General features: G+C 36.9%; 1 protein-coding gene across 3 annotated transcripts in view; it reads left to right on the top strand.

The window, feature by feature from the left end:
- Positions 1–23,243, top strand: part of ATRN (attractin) — a 166,963-nt gene that overhangs the window by 10,975 nt on the left and 132,745 nt on the right. The window lies entirely within an intron of this gene.

Raw genomic sequence — 23,243 nt, 5'->3', positions numbered from 1 at the left:
TTATTGACTAGTCGAGGTGGCTCATGCCTGTAATCCCAGCACTTTGGGAGGCTGAGGTGGGTGGATCACCCTCAGGTCGGGAGTTTGAGACCAGCCTGACCAACATGGAGAAACCCTGTCTCCACTAAAAATACAAAAAAAATAAAAATAAAAATAAAAGTATACAATTATTAAATGAATGAATTTTCCAATTAATTTCTCTTGGTCCTTTCTGTATTCTAAGAATTTTCTGATTTGTTTGCTAATATGCCAATAAATATTCGGGGCTAGAATTCTGTTAGTTGCTGTTAAGGGTCACAGAAGTAACCTCTCTTGACCTGTGTTTTCTAAATTTTTAAATTCACAGATCCTTTCACAAAAATGTATAATCTTGTAGATTCTCTTAGGAATTAAAAAATAATCTTTTAAAAAATATATATCCAGTTTTTGATAAGATAATTTTAAATAAAGTATAAGTAATTTGTTAATAAAGATTATAATGTATATTTTAAATATAATATATAATGATATTCACAATATAAAAAGGAAAATTTGACCTTACTCTATTTAAAGTATGGTGCATATTGTTTTATGTACTCTAATTATGTAAGGAAAAGCATGAATTGTGGACCAAAAAAAGACATTAAATTTTGGGGTAAAATGTATATTAAAATAGAGATTGAATTTGACTGTGTTTTGTGCTATTAAAATCAGTTTTCCTCTCCTAATGTTTGATATTCATGAATTTGTGCTTTCACAATTATTTTTTAGAATTTTTTTTGTGTTTTGATTCTAAATGATAAAATGATAACGATTTTCAGCTATTTATAAGCATTTCTCTGCAAATAGCACATTTCTTGTTTGGATAGTTTTTCTCTAAATTGAATGAAAAGGTTAAGCTGGCTATAATTTTCACTTAATTTTCCCTTTTGAACACTGTTTTTGAAGTACTGGAGCTATCAATCAATATAAGGATTTTGATCAGAAGATTTGGCAAAGATAATCTGGAGACAGCTCTGCAGAATTAGATTCATTTTATTCCTTTCCATAACTTGTATTTAAATATCATTGTGTCTTATGTTTCTCTTGTAATGGTTGCCATGACTGTCTTTTAATTGGAACAGTATTTCGACAACTCCTTGAGAAACACTGACCAGTACTGACAAAATGTGTAACTCATTGCTTTAAAGTGATCATATGTTTAGTGCTGGTTCAGTCTCTGAACTAACTTTAACTTCCTATTAATATGAAATATTTCAAACTAATGGAAGAGATGCAAGGAATATCTTTGTACCTACAATCTGGTTTTTCTGAATTTTCTTCATATTAATGTTATTCTAAGTAATAAAATGTTACAATACTGACCAAGGTCCCCATGTTACCCCATCTTAATCCTGTTCACCTTACCCTTTCCCCAGAGGTAACTAGTATGGTGATGTTGACGTTTATTATTTCTCTTGCATGTTTCTGCAAACAATGTCTTTTTTCAAAAATATGTAGCATTTTTTAATCTTGAGATGACATATGCTGGAGATTTATCTGTTTATAAATGTAGTTCTAGTGGATTCATAGTTAATATTCATTATAGAAAGATTCCAGTTTACTTTCCCATTTTCCTGCTGCTGATGGGCGTTAAGAGTTTTCCAATTTTTGCTGTTACAAATAGTGCTACAATTAGCATTCTTTTCTTTTTCTTGTCCCTTTTTTTTTTTTTTTTTTTTTTAGTGACAGGGTCTTACTCTTTCGCCCAGGCTAGAGCGCAGTGGTGCAATCACGGCTCACTGCAGCCCTGACCTTCGGGCTTAGGTGACCCACCTCAACCTCTGGACTATCTGAGACTACAGGCATGCACCACCACATCCAGCTAATTTTTTGTATTTTTAGTAGAGGCCAGGCTTCACCTTGTTGCCCAGGTTGGTCTTTAACTCCTGGCCTCAAGCAATTTGCCTGCCTGGGCCTCTCAAAGTTGTGGGATTGTAGGTGTAAGCCCCCATGCCCTGCCTAATTAACATTCTTTACCTGTGTCTTCATGCATGTGTGTGATTTTTCTCTAGGGTAATGATCTTCAGTCTTTTGAAGCACCTCTAAAATAACTGAAATTCTTTTTACTTCCTTGTTTACTTTTAGGTTGACATGCAGTTGACACATATTATTTTTCAAAAAAAAGGAATTTACAGAGTTGCAGAGATACGATTTCTGGTATATCATAAATAGAGCTGCTGAAAAAAATCCGCATTATATGGTATTACTTTAAAAATATATACTAAATAGAATCCACAGATTCCATAGCAGTTTAATAACCATTCTTATTTATTAAAAAAAATTAATGAGGCCAGGCATGATGACTCACACTGTAATCCCAGCACTTTGGGAGGCTGAGGTGAGAGGATTGCTTGAGCCCAGGAGTTTGAGACCAGTCTGGGCAACATAGTGTGACCCCATCTCTATAAAAAATTTTAAAAATTAGCAGGGCATGATAACACATAAACTGTAGTCTTAGCTACTTGGGAAGCTGAGGTGGGAGGATCACTTGAGCCCAGCAGTTTGAGCTGCAGTGAGCTAAGATAACACTACTGTACTCTAGCCTGGATGACAGAGAAAAACCTTGTCACTTAAAAAAAAAAAAACCCAAAAAACCAAAACCCATATGTAGTAAATATTATTATTCTTTTTCCTTTATGGCTTGTCCTTTTTGTGTTATATTTTAAAATTCCTTTCCTGTACTGACCTTGTGAAGATACTCTTCTATATTTTACTTCCTCAAAATTTTAAAATTTTGCTTTATTTCATTCTGATCTTTTATATACCTGTAACTTATTTCTGTGAATGATTAGTTATATTGACCTAATTTAATTATCTTTATATGGTAAGCAGTTGTTGCAGTTCCATTTATAGAACAGTTTTGTCCCTGCTCCCCATTTGAATTGAATTGTATTATAGTCATTTAAAACTTCAGATTTGTTTTGATTGTTCTTATATCTTGACTCCTCTAATTTCAACAAAAATCCCTGTTGACATTTTATTTGGAATTTCACCAGATATTAAGGTAAGCCTGGGGAAATCTGTCATCTGTATAATAGAGTGTCTTTCCATCCTTCCCATCTTTCTGGAAAGATACTTTATATTTACATTTATTTAGGTCTCTTCCATATCTTTCAGTAAATTCTTACAGCTTTTTTCAAATGATCTGACATACCTTTATTAGATTAACTTCTAGATAGAGAATTTTATTATTACTAGAACCTCATTGATTACTGTAGTACCTAGGAATGGATTTCAAAATTATTACTATTATTGCACTAAGTATATTTAGCTCATGAGTATCTGTATTTGTCTGGGCACCTCTCTGAGGTCTAGTAAACTTATTCACCTGTCAGATCTAGGCAGGAGGTTGACTGGGCTCAGCTGGTGGGGATGGGGGTGTCACAGCTGTTACATCCTCTTTGGACCTGAGACTGGTGGAGCCTCACCATCATGGTGATGGCAGAAGTGCAAAGGCAGAATTAATTTCCTTGTATTTTGAATTTGTATCTATGAATCCTTCCTAAGCTCTTATAGTACTGATAGCTTGTGTTTGTATTTTCTTGTTTCCCATGTTGATAGTCTGCTGTCAATAAGTTGTGACAGTTTATTTCTAATCAGTATATACCTTCTTTCTTTTTCTTGTCTAATTACTGAGCTAATTGATGTTGAATATTGTCATTGTTGACTAGGGCATTGTTGAATAGTCTTGATCCTGACTTTATTTTTAGTTTTTTGATCCTGACTTTAAGAGGAAACTTATGGAATAGTTCCCTGCACATAGTAGGTGGCCTGTGATCAGATTTTTTGTCCTTTCATCTGTTAATATGGTAAATTGCACTGATACACTTTTTAATTGTTAGGCTATCTTTGTATTCCTGAGTTGAACCCATTTTGGCTATGATATGTTTTTTAATACAGATTTGATCTGCTAATACCTTATTTTGGATTTTTGAACTATGCTCATGAGCTTTTGTTTTGGCAAGCATATCAGATTTTGTGTGTTGTTTCATTTTGTCTTCACCCTTGAATGCTAATATAGTTGGGGCTGGAATTTAAGATTGAGCATTGTTTTCTTTGAGCAATTTGAATATTTTTCAATGTCTTCTAATTTTTTTTTTTGCACTTTTAGCAAATTTTTAGTAAAACCTACATAGTCTTCTAATTTTTATTACTGATGTTTCAAAGTCAGTCTAACTCATTCATTCATAGGTATTTTTTTCCTTTCTCTCTTTTTTAGCTGCTGCTTCTGCAAAATTTCAAATAAACAAAAATGGAAAATATACCAAGTCTGACATGTCTGTCACCAGCTTCAACGTTTGCAACTCATAGCCAGTGTTCTTTACTTTTATGGCTGCCTCATTCCCATGCCCTCCCCTCCTCCCACCAGCTAGCATAGATTATTTTGAAGCAAATCTCAGATGCCATTTTGTTTCCTTCTGGTTGTTTTTGTTTTTGTTTTCTTTTCCTTTCCTTTCCTTTCTTTTTCCTTTTATCTTTTTTTGGAAAGAGAATCTTGCTCTTTCACCTGCTGACTGCAACCTCCGCTTCTCAGGTTCAAGGGATTCTGGCCCTTCAGCTTCCTGAGTAGCTGGGATTACAGGTGTGTGCCACCACGACCAGCCACTTAAAAAAAATTTTTTTTTTTTTTTTTAGCAGATACGGAGTTTTACTATGTTGGCCAGGGTGGTCTTGAACTCCTGGTCTCAAGTGATCTGCCCGCCTTAGCCTTCCAGAGTGCTGGGATTGCAGGCATGAGCCATTGCACCTAACCATTCTGGTTTCTTTTAAGTGTTCTTGCTTTTACTCATAGTCTCTCTGTCATTTTTTGCTTTCCCTTTCTATTTTGGTTGATTGTATTAATGTAGTATTACTATGATGTGGATTAAAAATAATCCAGAGTGCTGGGATTGCAGGCATGAGCCATTGCACCTAACCATTCTGGTTTCTTTTAAGTGTTCTTGCTTTTACTCATAGTCTCTCTGTCATTTTTTGCTTTCCCTTTCTATTTTGGTTGATTGTATTAATGTAGTATTACTATGATGTGGATTAAAAATAATCCCAAATGTGGATTATTTTTATTTATTTTGTTCAGTGTATGTGCATTCTTTATCTGAGGATTCAAGTCTGTCAACGTTTCTGGGAAATTCTCAGTTACTGTCTTTTTAAAGTTTCCTTTACATTTTATTTGTTATTTTCTCTCAGTATGACTTTTAGACACGTGTTGCCTATTCTTTTTATTCTCTTAACTTTCTGCTTCTCATAATTTTTATCTCTTTATTTCCCTCTGTTGCATTCAGGATAATTTCCTCAGATCTGTTCTGTAGTTCACAAATTCTCACTTTAACTGTATCTAATTTGCAGTGTAACTTGTTAAATTTTCATTTTCATTGATTATATTTTTAATTTCTAGAGGGTTTGTCTTTTGTTAATAAAACTGGCTACTCATTTGCATAGTGTTATTTTTTGATACTTTTGATCCTATTGTGCCTTTAAGCAATTTAAATTTACTTTATGTTCTTTATTGGATTGTTCTAGTAACTGAACTTTATAGGGTCTAATCCTGTTTTTAGTTTGCTGACTTTTGTTCATGGTGCATTGCTTCAATTATGTCTAAAATTTGAGTTTCTCTTCAGTGAGACTTAATCAATGGACATATGTCTCTAGATACAGTTTGTAATTACTTCTACTAGAAAAGTTTGGGGGTATTCTGACCTGGGGCTACTTTCTATGTTAATTTTATTTTCTTACGGGTACCTAGAACCCAAATGAGGGTAGTATATATTAGAACTCAAATGGGTGTGAGACTCATGGCTATGAAGTTATTGGGAGGGATTTTCCTCTATCTTGACCCTTGCTGAAATTGCTTTGTTGTTTCTTTTCTGTGCCTAAGAGCTAGGTTTTTAAAAGCTCTTTAAGGGTTCCACCCTTCTTGAGGGATCTCAGTTCCAGCTCCCTGCCTTACATGGACCTATGCCTCAGTGACTTCCTTTTGAGCATTTAGATCCAGATTCTTTTATAGAAGATGATATGCTCTTGTGTCATGGGGAATGACAGCCTCTCACAGGACAGTATGGAGTTGGCTAACATGTTCCCTGCTCTGATTTTCAGGTCTCTATTTTTGGCCTTTAGTGATTTCTCTTTTTTTCAGGTTCCACTGGCAGTTAAAATGATGTTATATTACAGATCACATTTACTGCTTGATGTAGTGAAATGTATTGATTTTTTTCCCTTTGGAGATTGCTTTTTGGCTCTTGTTGAGATCTTTCCTTACCCCAAGATCATGGAGATATTCTTCTATATTGTCTTCTGGACATTTCATTGTTTTGTCTTTCACACTTAAATCTACAGTCCACCTAGAGAGAGAGAGGGGCAGGGGTGTGTGTGTGTGTGTGTGTGTGTGTGTGTGTGTATGTTGTGAGATTAGGTTCACATTTATTTTCTTTATGCATATTTACCTTTCCGGTCCCATTTTTTGAGAAGACCTTTCTTTTCCCAGTGCTCTGTGGTGTTGCCTTTGTTATCAATCAGGTGTTCATGTATATATGATCTGTTTCTGGACTTTCTATTCTATTCCTTTGGTCTGTTTGTCTATCCTTATGCCAATAATTCTGCACTATCTTAATTAGTGTAGATTTATGTTAGGTCTCCCCACGTTATTCTTCTTGTTCTTTTTCAAGTTTGTTTTGGCTATTCTTGGTCCATGACATTTTCATGTAGATTTTAGAATCATTTTGTTCATTTTTGACAAGAAGAATATCTTGAGAATATGATTAAGGTGGTACTGAACCTATAACTCAGTTTGAAGTGAATTGACAGCCTTTATAATGTTGAGTCTTCCAAACCACAAACATGCTGTATACCTTTATTTATTTAAATATTCTCTAGTTTGTCTTAATGCTTTGTAATTTTCTATGCGGAGATCTTGTATATCTCTTTCCAAGATATTAGATTTTTTTTTTTTTTTTTTTTTTTTTTTTCTGAGATGGAGTCTTGCTTTGTTGCCCAGGCTGGAGTGCAGTGGCATGATATTAACTCACTGCAATCTCTGCTTCCTGGGTTCAAGCAATTCTCCTGCCTCAGCCTCTCGCATAGTTGAGATTACAGGTGTGTGCCACCATGCCTGGCTAATTTTTGTATTTTTAATAGAGATGGGGTTTCACCATGTTGGCCAGGTTGGTCTTGAACTCCTGACCTCAAGTGATCTGCTTGCCTCAGCCTCCCAAAGTGCTGGGATTACAGGTGTGAGCCACAGATATTTGATGTTTATTATACTTTTGTAAATAGTGTCTTTAAAAATTTTATAATTAGTTGTTTGCTGCTGGTTAAAGGAAATATATATTAGATATGATTTAATGACTTAAATTTTATGTATTTTATGTATTATATATAAAGTATATTATAAATGATAAAATAAAAATACATAAATTTTAAAATACATACCTACATATGTATATATTTATTATTTTATCTCATATAATCAAAAATATATAATTATAAATATAATTAATATGTTAACATATGACGTTAATATATGATGTATAATTTATAGTATATAATAGAATTTTAAATATGTAATTATAATTATATATTAAATTATATTTAATATATAATATATACATATATATGTGTGTATAAATAAAACATACATTTTTATATAATATATAATTGAATATAATATATTTATATGATTAAATATAATATATATAATAATACATACACGTATTTAGGGGTGTGTGTGTGTGTGTGTGTGTGTGTGTGTATACAATTACAAAAAATTTTTTTTTAGAGATAAGGTCTCACTCTGCCACCAGGCTAGAATGCAGTGGCATGATCATAGCTCACTGCAGTCTTGACTTACTGGACTCAGGTGATCTCCTGAGTAGCTAGGGCTGCAGGTGTGTGCCACCATACCATACACCATAGATTTTTTTTTTTTTTTTTTTTTGTAGAGATGGAGTCTCATGATGTTGCCTAGGCTAGTCTTTAACTACTAGGCTCAAGTGACTCATCTGCCACAGCCTCCCAAAGTGTTGGGATTACAGGTGTGAGTCACTGCGCCCGACCTATTTTTTTTTTTTTTTTTGTAGAGATAGGTTCTCACTGTGTTGCCCAGCTGGTCTCAAACTCCTGGCCTCAAGCGATCCTTCCAGCTCAGCCTCCCAAAGTGCTGGGATTACAGGCATGAGCCAGTCTGGCCAGCCTGAGTTTTTATTTCTATTTAGAAAAACATAAACAACCTTTGTATGGCTACTGTAAACCATTGGATTTTCTTTGTTCTTGAACCAAACTAGGCGTCTACATGGCACCTATTCATCTGAGGGGATAGAGTAGAATCAGTGTTCAGATATCTTTGAAAGAATAGGTCCACCTACAGTTCTCTAGCTTCTGAAATGCTTTCCTTCCCATACTGTCATGGATATTCATGAGAGTTTGTTCTGGACTTTCTTTAAAGTAAACTTTGCTCTTAATAAGAGCTTGAAAATTTTTGTTGTTGCAAAACTTTGTTAGAATTGGTATTGTTATTCTCTAGGCAACAAGTGTTACATGAATATCTATGATGTTTTAGGCACTGGCGAATAAGAGGTGAATGAGATATGTTCTTGTGATCATGATAGTCTAGTGGGCAGAGATTATTCTCTATAACAGTAATAATCAAACCATATAAGTCTACCACGGGGAAGGCATTAATCAGCTCAGCACAGAAAACTTGGGGCACAGGTTCCCAGAGCTCCAAAGGACATTTGAACTGAGATTTGAAAGGTTAGTTAGGAGAAAAGAAGTTATTCTAGACAGAGAAGTCAGGCAGTGGTAAGCCATGAAGACAATGCAGGTGAATTGAAGAAGAATTACATAGTCAATATTGCCACAGTATGGTCTGCCCAGTCTGGGGAGCAGTGACTAGTGATGGAGCAGGAGGGGTAAGTTGGGGTTGGATTGCCATAGACCTTGCATGTTGGGCTAAGCATGCAAAGATTTCCAGGCAGGTTTTGACATGATCAGATGGCCCTTTATAACATTATAAAGAAGATGACAGGTGGCTCTGCAAAGAACTGTCCAGACTGGGGAGCTAGGCTGAGCCACAGTAAGAGACTGTTGCAGGCTGGGTGTGGTGACTCACGCCTATAATCCCAGCACTTTGGGATGTCAAGTTGGGTGGTTCATGAGGTCAGGAAATGGAGACCATCCTGTTCAACATGGTGAAACTCTGTCTGTACTAAAAATACAAAAATTAGCGGGGTGTGGTGGTGTGTGCTGGTAATCCCAGCTACTAGGGAGGCTGAGGCAGGAGAATTGCTTGAACCAGGGAGTCGGAGGTTGCAGTGAGCCAAGATTGCACCACAGCACTCCAGCCTGGTGACAGTGCAAGACTCCATCACAAAAAAAAAAAAAAAGAGAGAGAGAGACTGTTGCAGTAGACTAGACTAGGAGGAGGCAGGGGGATCGAAGAGGGAAAAAGATGAAATTGGTTTATAGGCTGAATAAATGGAGGTGAAGGTGAGAAAGTCAATAATTTTTGGAAGGTAGGGTAGATGACAGAGTTGTTTGAAGGAAACATAAAAGAAGGGGACTTAATGACTTAAATTTTTGATACAGGGAATGTAAGTCTGAAACATGGGTCTAGCCGTGAGCTAGAAATACAGCTTGGGCAGTTAGCAGCATAGAGGTGGTAGATGGAAGCCATGGATGCAGATGGGATTACCTGTAGGAGTATCATGGAGACCATGATCCAGCCTAGACAATTCCAGGGACAGCCCAGGATTTGAGCAAAGGACTTGTCCACTGCTTTTATTGAGTCTTTCAAGGTTGATGATTTATTATTATTTAAAAATAGGAGGGTGCCATATTATTATATGGTAGTTTTACTTTTAATTATCGTTGTGGATGGGTATAGTAGAATGTCCTAAATATAAACATACAGCATTCACTTACAAAGTTATATCATTTATAATGGTTGTAGCTTTATTATTATTTTTAATAATTAGGACAAATGCTTAATGTTTTACATTTTAGATCACTGGTATGAGTAAATATTCATGATGAATCTTTTTCTTTGTATTTATTTTGAATTTAAGAAATTAAATCAAAATTTTCTGATTAGAGATGAAACTTTGGAATGCAGAAATCTTTTCAGTATTGGTGCCAAAAATTTAAGCCACTTACTTTAACACTTAGAAATAACAAGATTATGTATGGAAAGTTTGTTCTTGATTTGGTGTATTAGAATCATTTGTGGAGCTTTTAAAAACACCAGTGCAGTGCTGGGTTCCACCCAAGAGGAGTTTGTGTTAGGGCCACGTCATCTGGTTTTTTAAAGCTCTGTGGGTGTTTTGATGTTAAACTGAGAACCCTGTATCAAGGATTTGGGTAGGGGCTTTGTTAGCCTATTTTGTGTCTTGCTTATATAGTTAACTTTTTTGTTTAAAGCTGTAACAGCAAAGGCCAGAATACCAGCACATCACAGTGAGACCATTTGAATTTTCATGTGACTTTAAATTATAAAACAAAATTCAATAGCAGTTTAGTCTGGGCTTGTATCATTAGAGGACTGGTTAAATAAAGTATGACATGTTCACAGAGCAGAGTACTATGTAGCTCTAAAAGGGAAGGAGGAATAGGTGTATACTGCTGTGGGGGATAATATATTGTTAAATGCAAAAAAAAAAAAACCAAAACAAAACCCATTGTAGCAGAACAATGGTATTGTATGCTATCATTTTTTAAAGAAAGGGGACCTATAAATCTATAAATATATATTGTGCGTATATATAAACACACCAATGGAATGATAAACCAGAAACTAATAAAATGATTAGGGAGAGAGAGGGAATGGGGTGGATGAAACAGGGTTGGAGGCTAGACTTCTGGATGTACTTTATTTTGTGGATTACATTTAGAACCATGCCAATGCTTCACCATATTATAAAATAAAAATAAAATGAGAGAAAAAGGCAGTCTCTACAAATCAAGTGCAAAATGAAATAAGTGAACCTAAATGTATATAAAGTTTGAGGCTGAAGCACATGGTATTTCAGATGACTTTGAAATATAGTAATTTCATGATACATTTCTAGAGGGATATATCCTCAAGGACAAAGAACTGCAAAGATATTGTAAACTGTTTTTAGTAATCATATAGCTGGGATTATTGGTATTGTTCTGGAAGTGTTTGGTAGGGTAAAACAAGTGGTATATTATATTGGATTTGGGCCCTGGTTTTGTGTGGAAAAGAGAGATATGAAGGTAGAAACAGAGAAGTTGTTGAGTAAGAATCTTGGGATCATAAATTTGAGTTGAAGATGTCAGTGTGAACTCATGGTATTTTTTCTTTTTTGAAAATGTATTTTTTGGTTTTCTTTACTGGAAAATCCCAGAAACCAACCTAGGTAGCATTGAGCACTTCTAATGCCAGACTCTGTTCTGTAAATACTAATTCCCACTACAAGGAACTTAGGGTACCTTAGAAAAATGGCTTATTTCATGTTGGGGTGAAGAATGCTATAAGATGATCCTAGAACATCTTTTTATATCACAAAACAGGTTATTAGGTAGATTTTCATTTCTATTAGTGGTAGAATAGCTTTTTCTAAGCCAGTGTCCAACGGAGAACAACTAGAGAAGCTGGGAAATATTGTTTTAAAAATCTGCTTGAAGGCTTTGGAAAGTGAGCAAGGCAAAGAAAGGACTAGAGAGACCAAAATTTTGGAGAGAAGGTAAACTCAGGGATGAGGGCCAACTTTTGGCATAGCTTTTCCCTTCGGGTGATTGGTCAATTTGAGATGTGCAGCTAAGAGATTGAGCGCAAAGTGATGGCAGAGAGACTGAGATTCTAAGTAGAGTTTGGTGGTTATGCAGCATCTGGGGACACAGTTGGATTTCAGGGGCTGCAAAGAAAGAAGGGACACTGGAAAATACCTCAGGCTTTTAGTTGGGAACCCTGAAGGATGGGGTACACCCTGTACTTAAGGGTGAACTCAAAATAGATCAGCTCTTACAAAGGCTGAAGCCGAGCTTTCGCATTACCTCAATCCCTGATTGGATTAAAGAGTCTGCTTCTAGCTTTACTGCTTGCTAGAAGCAAATGTAAATCTGTGGAGGAAGACAGCATCAAGCATTGCCTTAAGTTAGTATTATAATTACTGTGTATAATATTTTATATTATAATATGTAATAAATATTTACTTATTTATAAAACTTAGTCTGGCATTCAATAAAAAATAAGATGTAAAAATTTAAAAATTGACTGAAAAGAGAGAAAACAGATAATTGAAACAGACTCATAGGGAGGCTTTCATTACAAATGAGATGATATAGACTCTTTTTTCCCTGCTCTTCCTTGCTAAGTACAACTCTAAATCTTGGAATTGGCATAAAAGACACCCAAAGAAGAATTCTTGAAGTTTATAAGAAGAAAGTGAACTGATTTGGGATCACAGGATTGGAAGAACAACATAGTCATACAGCATGTTGCATCTTCCCATCCATTACAAGGCCACCTAGACCTGGTGTTTCCTGACCCTCTGACCTAGGAGCAGGATGCAGGCTAGGTAGGTAGGCTCATTTCTCCCCTGAATCAAATGGAAGTCCCCCTAAAAGCATCTGGCAAGCCTGACAGCATTGGCAAAGGGGATCAATTGGGAGCTCTAGTCCTAATCCTAACCCTATCCCCATGTACATAAGTGGTGAGGGGAAGCACATTCCTTTCTTGCCTGTCCTGAGATGTCCCTTTTCCACTGAGGCAGTTTGGCAGAATCGGTAAGAGAGACCCAGCTATAGCAAACAGTCCAGTTTGGGAAGACTCTTCTTCCCTGTGGATTTGAGATTTTCCTTTTCAGCTTGAAGACACCAGGGTGGGTACTACCTGCAAAAATGACACAGCCACAACAGATGGCCTGGTCTGAGAAAAGTGGTCCATTACAGAAGACCTCTTTGTCTCTGTGGGTTCAAAGCTTGCCTTTTTTACTCCAGCAATACTGGGGAAGTTAGGAGTAACCTAGGACTACCACACCCTCTTTCACTAAGAGACATCTGGCAGCCTGGCCTGGGGAAACTTCTTTATCCTCTCAGGTAGTGCCAGCAGGGACCAGTGGGAGCTCAATGGCACTAGATTAACAAAGCAGGCTAAATAACACTGCAAAGGCTCTGAAAATTAATCTGCTGTTGGAATAATAGCCTAGGAAAGTAGACCAAGATAATTGTGCTAAAACTAAACAGGGTGGCTACCTGTTAAAAGATTTAATAGAAGCCTATATTAGAGACTTCTAACATAATAGGCAAAATGTTGGTGATATAATTAATCACTTGTCATACCATCAACAAAGGAAACCGCGACTTGAATCAGAAAAGACAATCAGCAGACACTAATGTAAGACGAATCAATGTTGGAATTCTCTGACAAGAATTTTAAAGCATCCATCATAAAAGTGCTTCAAAATCAATTAAAAATTATCCTGAAACAAAAAAATATAAAAATCTCAGCAAAGAGCCATGTAAAATTAATTGAAACTCAATAAATGAAATAAAAAAGCACCAAAATGGAAATTTTAGGACTGAAAAACAACAGGAAAAAAAAAACCCACCTACTGGACAGGCTCATTAGAGTGGCAATCAGTAAACTTTAAGAAGGAACTGTAGAATTCACTTAACAGGAAGAAAGCAAACTGCAAAAAAAAAAAAAAAAAAAAAAGGAAAATAAAATGACTTGTATGTCAATAACAAAAGACTTAACATTCACGTAATTGGATTTCCATAGGAAGGAAAGTGAGTAGGACTAAAAGAGTGTTTGAAATAAATAATAGCAGAAATCTTACCACATTTGGCAAAAGAAACAAACCTAAGGACCCTAGAAGCTATGCAAACTTCATATAGGATAAACCCAGTGAAACACCAAGATCTATTATAATTAGACTCTTGAAACCTAAAGGCAAAGAGAGAGTCTTAAAAGCACTCAGAGAGAAATGATGCATTACCTATAGGGAACACCAATTCAAATGGCAGTAGATTTCTCATCTGAAAACATGGAGGCTATCTAAAATGTTTTCAGTACCTATAGGGAACACCAGTTCAAATGACAGTAGATTTCTGTCATGAAAACACAGAGAAGGACATGACACGACAAGTGCTGAAATAAAAGGACTGTCAGTTGTGAATTCTGTATCTGGTGAAATTGTGCCTCAGGAACTAGAGGAAAATAGAAACATTCTCAGATAATGGATACCTAAAGAATTTGTTGCTAGCAGAACAACAAATTGAAAATTGGCTAAAGAAAGTTCTTTAAGCAGAAAGGAAATGATAGTAGAAGGAATCTTGGAGCCTTAGGAAGGAAGAGGGAACAATGGAAAGACAGAAATATGAGTACGTAAAATAATAGACTGTACCAGGCCGGGCGTGGTGGCTCATACCTGTAATCCCAGCTACTTGGGAGGCTGAGGCAGAAGAATCACTTGAAGCTGGGAGGAGGAATGCAGTGAGCCGAGATTGCACCATTGCACTCCAGCTAGGCAACGAGTGAAACTCTGTCTCAAAAAGAAAAAATCATAATAGACTGTCCCTTTCCTCTCAAGTCTCATCAGTCCTATTTGATGATAGAATAAAACATATGAAACCATCTGATACTAAAATGATGACATTTAAATCAAGATAAAGGACTTAAATGGAAGTGAGGTTTCCACACTTCGTTCAAAGTGGTAAAATGTTACTAATAAGCAGATTATTATAAGTCACATGTTCATATTGTAAATAATTGGAGTAATCACTTAAAAGCTATACAAAAAGATAAACTCAAAAACAATATAAACAAATCAAACTGGAATCCATGATGGTTAATTTTAGGTATCAACTTGACTGGGTTAAGGAGGATCTAGGTAGCTGGTAAAGTATTCTTTCTGTGTGTGTCTCTGAGGATGTTTCCAGAAGAGGTTGGCACCTGAATCAGTGAACTGAGTAAAGATTACACCTGCCTACTATGGGTGGCCACCATCCAATTGGTTGAGGGTGTAGATAGAACAAAAAGGCAAATCTCATTTCTCTTCTGGAGCTGGAACACCTGTCTTCTCTTCTCCTTGGACATCAGAACTCTAGGCTCTCTGGCCCTCAGACTTCAGGACTAGCACAAGCAGTCTCCCAGGTTCTTGGGCCTTTGGCCTCAGACTGAGTTATACCACCAGCTCCCTTGGTTCTCAGGCTTTGGACTTGTCCTGCACTGTCCCTGCCTCTCCAGCTTGCAGACAGCCTATCATGGGACTTCTCAGCTCCTGTAATTGTGTGAGCCAATTTGCCTGATAAATCCTCCCTCATATATCCAGTTTGTTCTGTTTCTCTGGAGAACCCTAATGTAGGACTCTAAAAAATGTTCAAGTGACTTATAGGAAGGCAAGAAGAGAAGAACAAAAGAATAAGAACTTAAGCCTGAGTATGTTAATAATTACCTTAAATGTACATGGACTAAATATACCAATCAAAAGACAGTGACTGACAGAGTGGATGAAGAAACGTGACCTAACTATATACTGCTTATAGGAAAGTTACTTCAAATTGAATAATGTAGGTAAATAGAAAAGGATGGAAAAATTATACCATGCAAACATTGATTTAATAAAAAATCAGAAATGGCTCTATTAATATTTGATAAGTTTGGCTTCAGAGCAAAGATAATTACCAGAGACAAAGAAGGGCATAATGATAAAATGCTACGTTAAGGGTTACCAGGGCATAGAGATAGGAGGTATGCTGATTATAAAAGGGCAATATGAAGAATCCTTATATAGTGTTGGAACTGTTCAGTGTCTTGACTGTGGAGATAGATCCCTGAATCTATCAGGTGACAGAAGTGTATAGACTTGACACACTCACACATACACATACACACATACACATACACACAAATGAGTACGAGTAAAACAGTAGAAACCGGAATGTGATTGACTTATCGATGTCAATATTCTGGTTGTGATACTGTACTGTAGTTTTAAAAAATGTTGCCATTTGGGGAAACTGGTCAAAGTGTACAAGGAATCTCTCCATATTGCTTCTTACTACATGTTAATTTAATGTTATCGCAATTAAAATTTCACTTATTTAAAAAACAGAGCCAAGGAGACTAAGAAGACATTAAAAGTAAATGTGCTGCCCCTTTGTGGTGGCTTATGCATGTAATCCCAGCACTTTGGGAGGCCAAGGCAGGTGGATCACCTGAGGTCAGGAGTTCGAGACCAGCCTGGCCAACATGGTGAAACCTCGTCTCTATTAAAAATACAAAAATTAGCCAGGTCTGATGGTGGCTACCTATAATCCCAGCTAATTAGGACGCCAAGACAGGAGAGAATAGTTTGTAACACTAGTTTGTATCCGGGAGGCGGAGGTTGCAGTGAGCCGAGATGGCACCACCGCACTCCAGTCTGGGCGACAAAGTGAGACTACGTATCAAAAAAATAGTAAATGCACTGTGGAGTTCTGTGTTGGATTTTGGAACAGACCAAAAAAGGCCATTAGCAGAAACACATACACACACACGCACACACACACACAGACAAGGGTCAGTTTTTAGAATGATCAAAAATACACTTTAAAATAAATGATTAATATCTTTAAGAATTTACATAACAAGTTCAATAATTTTATTGGTGAATTAGTATAAAAAGAATCACTGGAAACTAGAAATACAATGATTGATTTTAAGAGCCTTAGATGAAAAGAGAATTAAGATAAATAAGATATGTTAGGGATAAATACCTGTATAGAATTACAGAGACAAAGGAATGAAAAATATTAGGTTGGTGCAAAAGTAATGGCGGTTTTTGCCAGTTTTTTTTTTAACAGCAAAAACTACAATTACTTTTGCACCAACCTAATATTTCAACATTGGCATTCAAAAATGGCAAAAACTACAGTTACTTTTGCACATACCAAAAGGAATGTGAAGGATGTGGGACACAGTTGTAATTAGAACTCCAAAAGGAGAAGAAAAGAATGGAGCAGAAGCAATACTCAAGGAGATAATGTCCTAGAATGTTCACAGAGTGGTAATATGCTTAAAGCTGCCGATTCAGGAAATGCAGCAAACACCAGACAGGGTAAGGAAAGAAAAGTAGATTCAGCATTGTTTGCTAACAACCAAAGACAAAGTTTAAAATCTCAAAGCAACCAGTGGATTGAGACGCATTTTTACACAAGCAAGAACAAGGCTGGGCATGATGGCTCATACCTGTAATCCCAGTACTTTCAGAGGCTGAGGCGGGATGATTGCTTGAACCCAGGAGTTTGAGACCAGCCTGGGTAACATAGTGAGACCCTGTCTCTGTTTAAAAAATTTATTTTCTTATTTTAAAAAAAAAAAAAAAAGCAAAGACAAGACTGAAAGCTACCTTCTTAGTATAAACAATGGAAACCAAAACAATGGAATGACATTTTTAGTGCTGAAAAGAAAATAAATGCCAACATAGAATTGTATGCCAAGAGTTGACAGACTTTCTTTTTTAAAGGGCCGGGTAGTTCATATATTAGACTCTTGAGCCATGTAAGATCTCTGCCACAACTATTCTTCCATTGTTGCGTGAAAGCAGTCATAAACAGTCCTAAGCGAATGGGCATGGCTGTGTTCCAGTAAAACCTTACTTATAGAAACAGACTGTTAGTCCATGGGCTATAGCTCCCTACCCTTCTATATCCAGTAGAAAATATACTTCAAAAATGAAGAACTAAAGATATTTTCAGATGAACAAAAACAGAGGGGGTTAATCATCAGCAGCCTTACAGTAAAGGGAGTTTCATAAGCAGAGGAGAATGATTACAGAAGGAAATACAGAGATTGTAAGAGGAATAAGGAGCAGTGGAAAGAATAAAGTGTGGGTAAACTTAATCGAATGTTAATTGTAAGCAATAATAATATCCTGTGGGATTTAGAATATAGAATTAAAATACACACCAGAATAAAATACCTAGGAATACAACTTACAAGGGATGTGTAGAACCTCTTCAAGGAGAACCGTAAACCACTGCTCAAGAAAATAAGAGAGGACGTGAACAAATAGAAAAACATTCCATGCTTATGGATAGGAAGAATCAATATCATGAAAATGGCCATACTGCCCAAAGTAATTTATAGATTCAGTGCTATCCCCATCAAGCTACCAATGACTTTCTTCACAGAATTAGAAAAAAATGACTTTAAATTTCATATGGAACCAAAAAAGAGCCCATATAGCTAAGACAATCCTAAGCAAAAAGAACAAAGCTGGAGGCATCATGCTACCTGACTTCAAAGGATACAAGGCTACAGTTACCAAAACAGCACGGTACTGGTACCAAAACAGATATAGACCAATGGAACAGCACAGAGGCCTCAGAAATAACACCACACATCTACAACCATCTGATCTTTGACAAAACTGACAAAAACAAGCAATGGGGAAAGGATTCCCTATTTAATAAATGGTGTTGGGAAAACTGGCTAGCCATATGCAGGAAACTGAAACTGGACCCCCTTCCTTACACGTTATACAAAAATTAACTCAAGATGGATTAAAGACTTGAACATAGAACCTAAAACCATAAAAACCCTAGAAAACCTAGGCAGTATCATTCAGGACATAGACATGGGCAAAGATTTCATGACTAAAACACCAAAAGCAATGGCAACAAAAGTCAAAATTGATAAATGGGATCTAATTGAAATAAAGAGCTTCTGCACACCAAAAAAAAAATACTGTCGTCAGAGTGAACAGGCAACCTACAAAATGGAAGAAAAGTTTTGCAATCTGTCCATCTGACAAAAGGCTAATATCCAGAATTTACAAAGAACTTAAGAGAAAACAACCCCATCAAAAAGTGGGCAAAGGATATGAACAGACACTTCTCAGAAAAAGACATTTATGTGGCCAACAAACTTTATGATAAAAAGCTCATCATCACTGGTCATTAGAGAAATGCAAATCAAAACCACAGTGAGATACCATCTCATGCCAGTTAGTTGGTGATCATTAAAAAGTCAGGAAACAAAAGATGCTGGAGAGGATGTGGAGATATAGGAACTGCTTTTACACTGTTGGCGGGAGTATAAATTAGTTCAACCATTGTGGGGAGATAGTGTGGCGATTCTTCAAGGATCTAGAACCAGAAATAACATTTGACCCAGCAATCTTATTACTGGGTATATAACCAAAGGATTATAAATCATTCTACTGTAAAGACACATGCACATGTATATTTATTGTGGCACTATCACAATTGCAAAGACTTGGAACCAACCCAAATGCCCTTCAGTGATAGACTAGATAAAGAAAATGTGGCACATATATACCATGGAATACTATGCAGCCATAAAAAGGATGAGTTCATGTCCTTTGCAAGGACATGGATGAAGCTGGAAACCATCATTCTTAGGAAACTAACACAAGAACAGAAAACCAACTACTTTCATGTTCTCACTCATAAGTGGAAGGTGAACAATGAGAACACATGGACCCAGGGAGGGGAACAACACACACTGGGGTCTGTCAGGGAATAGAGGGCTAGGCGAGGGATAGCATTAGGAGAAATACCTAATGTAGATGAAGGGTTGATAGGTGCAGCAAATCACCATGGCAAGTGTACACGTATGTAACAAACCTGCATGTTCTGCACATGTATCCCAGAACTTAAAGTATTAAAAAAAAAAAAGCCAGGCCAGGCATGGTCGCTCACACCTGTAATTCCAGCACTTTGGGAGGCTGAGGCTGGTGGATCACAAGGTCAGGAGTTCAAGACCAGCCTGGCCAGGATGATGAAACCCTGTCTCTACTAAAAATACAAAAATTAGCCAGGCATGGTGGCGGACTCCTGTAATCCCAGCTACTCAGGAGGCTGAGGCAGAGAATTACTTGAACAAACCAGGAGGTGGAGGTTGCAGTGAGCCAAGATTTTGCCACTGTACTCCAGCCTGGGCTCAGAGCAAGACTCCATCTCAAAAGAAAAGAAAAGAAAAAAGCCAGCCAGTCACTTTATCAATCAATGTAACTGAGTACATTGACAGAATACAGAAGAGAAGTTATGCGATGATTTAAATGATGTGGAAAAAGCATCTGACAAAATGTTATCAGGCATACATGATAAAAACGCTCAGTAAACCAGGAGTAGAAGAAGGAAGATTTTTTAATTTTTTTGGTAAGACACAGGATCTTGCTCCATCACACAGGCCGGAGTACAGTGGCGTGATCATGGCTTACTGCAGCCTCAAACTCCTAAGCTCAAGCAATTCCCACACCTCAGCTGCCTGAATAGCTAGGAGTACAGCCACATACCAGCATACCCGACTAATTAAAAAGTTTTTTTTTGTTGTTTTGTTTTGTTTTTGTAGAGACAGAGTCTGTGTTGCCCAGGCTGGTCTAAACTGGCCTCAAGAGATCTTCCTGCTTTGCCCTTTCAAAGCTCTGGGATTACAGGCATGAGCCACCATGCCTTACCTAGAAGGGAGCATCTTAAATCTGATAAAAAAACATCTACAAAAAAATCTACAGCTAACATCATACTTATTGGTGAAAAATTTGAACTCTTTCTTTTCACCATTGAGACCAAGGCAAGGATGCCCACTCTCATGACTTCTGTTAAACATTGTATAGAGGTCCTAGCAAGTGCAATAAGGGAAGAAAAATAAAGCCATCCAGATTGGGAGGAGAAAAGAAGTAAAACTCTTTGTAGATGACATGATTTATATGAGACCTCAGCTGAGTGTTACAACAACAACAACAAAAAGATGACATGTTTAGAAAGAGAATAATGAGTATAAAAAACACCTGCTAGAAGCATTAAACCTGTTTAGCAAGGTTGCAGGATACAAGGTAGTCTGTAATCAGTTGTATATCTGTTATTAGCAAGAAACAATTGGAAAATAAAATCAACGCACCATCATTCAAATAGCATTTAAAAAACCTAAAATACTTAGGGATAAATCTCACAAAAGATACGCCTGTCTTGTACACTGAAAACTATAAAACATTGTTGAGAGATACTAAAGTCCTATATAAATGGGGGATATACCATATTTATGGATTGGAAGGATGTTTATTCTCCCCAGATTTATCTGTAGATTAGATGTAATCCCAGTCAAAATCCCAGAAAGTTTTTTCTTTGGTAATTTTTGGGAAACTGATTCTAAAATGTATATGGAATTGCCAGGAGCCTAGATTACCAAATTAACCTAAATAACCTTGAATAAGAAGAACACATTTGGTGGTCGCTTACACCTGTAATCCTAGCACTTTGGGAGGCTGAGGTGGGTGGATCACGAATTGTACTACTTTAAGGCTTTCTGGTTTTGAGACAGGGTCTTGCTCTGTCACCCAGGCTGGAGTGCGGTAGCGCAATCTCGGCTCACTGCAGCCTCCACCTCCTGGATTCAAGTGTTTCTCGTGCCTCAGCCTCCTGAGTAGCTGGGATTACAGGCACATGCCACCATGCCTGGCTAATTTTTGTATTTTTAGTAGAGGTGGGCTTCCACCATGTTGGCCAGGCTGGTCTCGAACTCCTGACCTCAAGTGATCTGCCTGCCTCGGCCTCCTATAGTGCTGGTATTCCAGGTGTGAGCCACCACACCCAGCCAAGACTTTCTCTAAAACTAGAGCAATCAAGATACTATGGTATTATAAAGATAGACATAGATATTGACAGGAGAGAATAGAGAAACCAGAAAGAGACCTACACATTCATGATTAATTGATTTCTTTTTCTTTTCTCTTTCCCCTTCTTTCCTCCCTTCTTTCCTTCTGTCTTTCCTTCCTTCTCTTCTTCCTGCCTTCCTTCCTGAAACAAGTGAATATTGACTCTTGCCTTATACCACACACAAAAACTAATACAGACTGAACTAAAGACTTAAACATAAAACCTGATGCTATAGAACTTCTAGAAAAAAAGTGAGAGAAAATCTTTCCATCCTTGGCATAGGCAGTTTTTTTTTTAAAGCATCAATCATAAAGGAGAAAAATTAAAACCTCTCTTCTTCAAAAGACATTGTTAGGAAACAAAAAGATAAGCCATAGACTAGCAGAAAATATTTACAAAACATATGTCTGATAAAGGGCTTGCAACCAGAATATAGGAAGAATCCTTATAACTCAATAATAGAAACAAAAAACCCACATAAAAATGGGCAGAAGTACAGGAAAATAATAAAATACCCAGGAATACAGCTAACCGGGGAGATGAAAGATCTCTACAACTAGAATTACAAAACACTGCTGAAAGAATCAGAGACAACGGAAACAAATGGAAAAACATTCATGCTCATGGATAGGAAGAATCAATATTGTTAACATGTACATACTGCCCAAAGCAGTTTACAGATTCAGTGCTGTTTGTATCAAACTACCAATGACCTTTTTCACAGAATTAGAAAAAAACTTCTAAAATTCATTTGGAACCAAAAAGCCCAAATAGTCAAAGCAGTCTTAAGCAAAAAGAACAAAGCTGGAGACATCACACAACCCAGCTTCAAACTATATTACAAGGCTACAGTAACTAAAATGGCATGGTTCTGGTATAAAAACAGACACATAGACCAAGGGAACAGATTAGAGAACTGAGAAATAAACCCATACAACTACAACCATCTGATCTTCAACAAAGTTAACAAAACAAGGAATGGGGAAATTACTTCCTATTCAATAAATCGTGCTGGGCTAGTTGGCTAGCTATATGAAGAAGATTGAAGCTGGACCTCTATCTTTTTTTTTTTTTTTGAGACTGAGTTTCGCTCTTGTTACCCAGGCTGGAGTGCAATGGCGCGATCTCGGCTCACCGCAACCTCCGCCTCCTGGGTTCAGGCAATTCTCCTGCCTCAGCCTCCTGAATAGCTGGGATTACAGGCACGCGCCACCATGCCCAGCTAATTTTTTGTATTTTTAGTAGAGACGGGGTTTCACCATGTTGACCAGGATGGTCTCGATCTCTTGACCTCGTGATCCACCCGTCTCGGCCTCCCAAAGTGCTGGGATTACAGGCTTGAGCCACCGTGCCTGGCCTGGACCTCTACCTTTTACTGTATAAAAAAATCAGCCCAAGGTATATTAACAAATGTAAAACCTAAAACTATGAAAACCCTAGAAGAAAACTTAGGAAATACCATTCTGGACATCGGCCCTGGCAAACACTTCATGATAGAGACTCCAAAAGCAATTACAACAAAAACAGAAATCGAAAAGTGAGACCTAATTAAACTAGAGAGCTTCTGCACAGCAACAGCAGCAACAACAACAAAAAACCTATCAACAGAG

The sequence above is a fragment of the Aotus nancymaae genome, unplaced genomic scaffold, assembly GCF_030222135.1.
Source record: "Aotus nancymaae isolate 86718 unplaced genomic scaffold, 86718_ANA_hifiasm-v0.15.2.pri h1tg000029l, whole genome shotgun sequence".
NCBI classification, from domain to species: domain Eukaryota; kingdom Metazoa; phylum Chordata; class Mammalia; order Primates; family Aotidae; genus Aotus; species Aotus nancymaae.
Note: the sequence above shows the minus strand (reverse complement) of the source record. Positions and strands in the feature narration are given on the sequence as shown.